Consider the following 6,154-nt stretch of genomic DNA (forward strand, 5'->3'; position numbering starts at 1 on the left):
ATAGGTTTGTATTCATGGCACCTACCCCTAAAATTTTATTTTACAGTTGCACTAAATATCATCGTTTTCATGCAGCTAAAGCTTCCCAAATGCACACGTGCGTCACAGGGTCAAATCCCTAGGGAATGCAATGGATGTATATCCAGAGGCTGCTCCAAAAATACTGTGTGCAAGGGGAAAAGACAGTGCTATTCATTAGTTTTGTCTGTTTGTTTAGCTATTGTCCAGTTTCACTAATTTTAGAAAAATAAGTGCCTTGCAATGCAAGTAGCCAACATCCAGTTCACTAAATAAATTCAAATGATTAATTTATATGAACAAAAGCCTAAAATGCGTTTTGACTCCGGAAGGCCTGTGGGATAGTTTTGCTACGTTCGTGGTTTGTATTTGGCATTGAACCATATATGTAGTATAATGTCAATTGCGTTTGGTTTTATATGAAGTCTGGGAAAGTATTTTGGAATCATGGAATATTTGAAATAAAAGCACGTGCACGTTTGAAGGTGTGTAATTGGGTTTTGAGGCATGTGCGGAATTCCCAGATGTCTATGAAATTTAAGCTGCCTTCAGCAGGACATGGGAAGGTGGGGTGGATGAAGCTGGCCTGTATGCTGAGCAAATGTAATGTTAACCTAAATAAAAATCCCCTCGAGAGACATACAAACAAATTACATCAAGTCTGTAACGAATAATTTATTGTGCACCACTTTTCTAATTGCTCTAATATTGGTTTAAATAATTGTAAACGCTTTTATTTTTACATAAACGTCATAAAGATCCCAGTGAACTTCAGGAGAAAACTGGACCAAAGTTTGAGTTCATTTCCACTTGTAAGGCATTTGGCAGATGGATGTTAGAGGCACACGAATGAAACTTATTTTGAACAGATGTTAGCATTTTAGAGTCACGTGAATTGAACAGATGTTCAGATGTTGAGGTCCGCCTTTAAATAGACTATACTGAAAAACTTAGAAACAAAGCGTTGGCTTTTCTTGAAGGGATAGAGCCCGTGGAGTGACTCTGGTTGTCCTCGGAGACTCGAGGTACGGTGAATTTAAGCTTTTTGCTCTAAATCACGGCCCGTGGGATCCGGTGTCCAGAAGAACGCGCGTGGGAGTTTCCCAAATAAAGAAAGCCGTGTAGAATTGCTGTTCTAACAGGTACTGTACATGATGGTACTGCTTTTCCGACATCATTGTGCATATGTTTAACGTTTGTTTGTTTGTTTTTACGTTCTGTCGAAACCGGAACGAGTGTGTGGCCTACTTGTAGTGTAGGTCAGAAAAAAATAAATTTAGTAAATAAATAAATAGGCCTATATAGTTTTAAACGGTAATATTTTGACATTTAACGGTTCAGATCATTCTGATAATGTCGCATTTAATCACAGCTTACTTTTACGTTGACCTGATAATGATTTTTGAATCGTAAAGCTGCTCTGATGTCAGTGTTAACTCCGTTTGATCAGCTTCCCTAAACCCTAAATTGTGCAGAATTACTTTTAGCCTACTGGTATTTTTTAATACTATATACATATTATTTATTATCCCTTCAGGTCCCTTAGGTCATTTATTAATGTGGCATTTCAGCTCTTAATTAGCTTCTCCAAAAAACAAAACAAAACAAAACAAAACAAAAACCTTCTACGAACATTTTCGTGGGTTGCCAGAGTTCTTAAAAATCTGTGAAATGTGTATGAACTTTGTCGCGTGTAAATCGATAGCCTACTAAAAATGATCAAAATCACTTTCAAAATATAGGCTACTAATGATTTGTCTGAAACACATAAAAAGTGAAACGAACCTTTATGTTGGGTTAAAAAAAAAAAAAAAGTGAAGAAGGAAGTTAAAGCGAGCACTTGTTCATTTACACAGCTGGCTCGCTTAGGCTACAGCTCATACAACAACTGCTGGCAATTCACTTTATGAAGGAAAATTATTTTCCACTGAAACGACAAGCAGATCTTCTGCTCCTGGAAACAGGTGCAACTTGCAGAAGTAGGCTGGCTGCAACCGTTTTAAAATCACACGGAAAAGCCATCGAAAACGGATGCCACGAATGATTGTTTACTGCATGCGCCGATAACAGGCCTACTTCATCTTTCAGTAGAGTACTCTGCCTTTCATAGGGTACAAATATAAACTGTGTGCATGCGTGGGCTGTGATTTAGCGGAAGTGGGCAGTGCAGAAACATGTTTTGTTTTTGTTAATACAGTTTTTTTTTCCCCAGGTGGAATTTTAAAAATAATTATTAATAGTTTCTTCCCTCGATTTTCGCGATTGCTATCCATTTTGTGTCTATGATTTAAAAATTTTATGTTTTGATTTTAAAATGAGTGTTAACTTGTTAGTCAGCATGATTGTCACAATAATGAACCATTCATCTTTTTCAAATTTTTGTTTTTAGATCAAACATTTGTCAATATTATATGCTTGTATACGTAAAGAAATAAAAGTACTTTTGAAAAACCATCTGCCATCTGACATGCTTTAGTTTCTACATGGAAAGCTTGGGCTCTTTAGACACAGGGAACATTAAGAGGTTATAATCTGGAGATGGTGCACAGTTACAGTTACACTAAGGTCAAGCCTTGTTCCTGGGTAGAGCTAAGGTTATATAAAACAGGCCTACACCTTAAAACCCCTTAACGTCCGATTTCCTATCCTAACAAAGTGAGTTATGATATTGACGACACAATTCAATTTCAATACACTGCTATAACAATTTAAGAGCCAAAAATCTGATAATGAATCATAAAAGCAATCAAACCGTATGTTGGTTGTCAATTTAATTAAAGTTTAAAAAAAAGTGAACCTTAAGAACTTGAGAACTACACACACCTGCTGTAAGAGAAGTCAAAATATGTAATACCTAAATATATACTATCTAAAAGCAAACCTCATGGTTCACGGTTTGTTAAAACTGCTGCATTTCTGTTTGCAATTCTGTTTTCATTACAAAATGGCCTATAAATAGTTTGAAATTCAGAATGAATTTTTTGGGAGAATGCTATCAGTATCACAGTGAAAGCTGTCATCTTTTAGCTTTTTGAAATGAGAAAAGATCAACTGTTGCAGCCTGATGGTAGTTAAATCACAGTTTGGTTGCATTAGGCTTAGTGGTGCAAGTGTTGCATTAAGAGTGACAGAGCATCAAAAGTCCCCTTTAAAACTCATTCACTCAACAAAGGGAGCGCCGAACCCCCATGTTTACGGAATACTTAGCGCACGCCACCCAGGGAGCAGACAAGACACGCATCACGCTGCCGCTAGGGGATACACAATGATGTCACACACAGGAAATGGCTGGAGAGACTTGGCACCTCACGGTGGTTGGCCCAGCATCCACTGGCTCAGGAGGGCCGCTGTGAAAATAAACAGGCAATCAGAACGCTGCACGAGAAGTACACAAATCCATTGTGGTGTTTCATGGATAATAAAGGCCGAGTTTTCACATCTAGAGTAGTGTTTATTTGTGCAAACTGCCTGTCCATAAATAGACTTGTCTTTTGCAGGACGGATAAACAGAACGTGGAAGTTAAAGCAGTTTTTGTCCTGCTTTCAAACTTTCCTGTTAATGTTTAGTGATGTTTACTGGATGCTCAGCCGAAAAAAGAATAAGAAAAATTTGTTTAAGAAATACATCCTGGAACTGATGGAAGACATCTAGTATGACTGAACCTAAAATATGATTTTAAGCTACAATCATTTAAATAATCCTATAATTATATATATATATATATATTTACCTAGTACATTTACTTCAATGACTTACGGAAAAATTTTCTTAACCCCATGCCTTTCCAAACATGTATATAACTTTTTTCTTCTGCCACACACACACACACACACACAAGAGATTTGAAGAATGTCTCAGTGGTTTTTGTTCATACAGTGTAGGTCAATTGGGTCCAAAAGATTGATCAAAACATTGATCAACTCATGTACACTGTAAAAATGATTACTGAGCATGTGTCACAAGAAAATATTATTTCAGTCTTTGTACTTAAAATATCATGTTTGATTCAGTGTGTTACAGTGTGTTACTTGCAGTGTATTTTTGATTCATTTTAAAATTGGCTTGCAATACCTGAATGAAAATTGTTTCTACACCATTTTGAGTTTAAATATGTTGACGTGTATAAATATCAGTAACATCAAACCAATAAAATCAAATTATTAGACAACCTTTGGACCCCATTGATTTTCATTGTATGAAAAAAAACATTTCAAATTTAACATTTGTCTGATCTCCATTTGTGTTCCACGGAACGGCATGAGGGTGAGGAAATGATGATGGAATTATTCCTTTAATAACATTAAAGTTTGACTGAAAAACCAAAAGTGGAATAATACTTTGGTGACTACTTTTTGTTCATGATAAACAAAATACGTCCCCAAGATAAAGATTCTGAAAATGTAATAAGCGGCTCATGTTGTATCACTTAACACCATATTGCTCCGGGAAACTCTTTTGTTCTTCTGTTTGGCAGTAAAATCCCCCATCTGGATCCAACCTGTTATGAAGGAGAATATCTAGTGACTATATAGCGAAAATACTGCTATGCATAATACAACTTGCGGCTCTGGCACGAAAGAATGCCGTTGCCAGGCAAACGAAAAGAGAACTGAACGTCAGCTTTCATGAACGAGACTGTCTCATTACAATAGACACTTTTCTGGAGGCCCTGTTAAATAAACACAAGTCCTTTCCGACATCTTCAGGCTTCCACAGAGCACTTTGTTAATATCCATAGATGTCAAATTAATGCACTTTTACGGAATCATTTAGTAGAGCAAAAAGTGAACCCTTAGGTATGTTATGATTGGCTCGCCATTAAAGACCTCATGGTCTTTTAGCTTCAAATGTTCAGTACTAAGGAATCCTTCATACATTGAGAATTCGACAATGTGTGACTGATGCTCTTAGCAGTCAAGCGGCCTACGTCACTTTCTCCGGCCCAGGGGCGATCACCCTAATGACACCCCCCACTCGCCCTCCTATGGGGTCGGCTCCTGAACAGCTACTAAGCTCCACAGAGTCATTAACCTGGAGCCCACCGGCGCTCTCAAACACAGGCCTATTTTCACCACTATATGAGGAAGATAAGTGATGTGTTGTTTCTTGGCCATTACAATGATTCCCCTTCTCCTTCCTCCGCATGTCAGGAAGCGTAACTGGGTTAAAACAGGAGGGTCATTATCATTTAACCTCTACAAAAAATGCTAATCGTTTCACATTTCGTGGTTTTATTTTAGAATTAGGTAGCTAGAGATTTGTACTCTTATCTAGAGCTCACGCAACATGAAACTATCTTCAAATCTAAAAGACACTAATAAAAATGAAAAATCACATCAAAAAGTGATGGCTGGATTTTTAAGAGCATGTCAGTTTTGTGGTTGATATAAAATTATATCTGATATTGCTTTAGGTAAGTCTTAACTTAAAAAAAAAATCATATAATGGTGATTTTATAGGCAACATTTTTTATTTATTTTTTACTTTGAATGTTGGCAATAGTTGTGGCTAAAAATTTTAAACAGCATAAAATCTTTTTCTCTAAAGGTTGTTTGCATAAATGTGTGAAGTAAATGTGTCATATCTAATTGACCATTAGAAGTTGCAGCATGTTATGGGTAATATAATCTCTCACAATATACTTTTAAAAAACTAATAGGATGTTTCAGCATTTATATATATATATATATATATATATATAAAACTCAATTTTATATTTAAAAGTTTTTAGTGACTAGTTTTTTCCTCATGCTGTGGTTGTACAGAGAGAATCAGACCGTCCATCAGCTTCGGTGATGAAGATGACTCAATCTGACTCAACTTTCAGTTCATTTCCCAGCAGGGTGACTGTTATTATAATTCACATATGATTCAAAGGTGTCACGTTTCAGTCCATCTGATGTCAGTTCATAACATGAGATTCACTAATCAGAGAAGCACGTTCAAAATTTTGATCGGAAAAGACAAAAGTGCAAAAATAAGATAAGTTTATTCTTATGAATATTTTTTTGAGGCTAGGTTTATTTTTTAAAGTCATTTTCTACACACATGCATTGGCTAGAAAACAAAAACAAAAAAAGCCACAATAGCAAGCCATATTTTTACACTAAGTTGTGATTAACTAACATTAAACAG

This window comes from Onychostoma macrolepis, chromosome 16, assembly GCF_012432095.1.
Source record: "Onychostoma macrolepis isolate SWU-2019 chromosome 16, ASM1243209v1, whole genome shotgun sequence".
Lineage (NCBI taxonomy): Eukaryota > Metazoa > Chordata > Actinopteri > Cypriniformes > Cyprinidae > Onychostoma > Onychostoma macrolepis.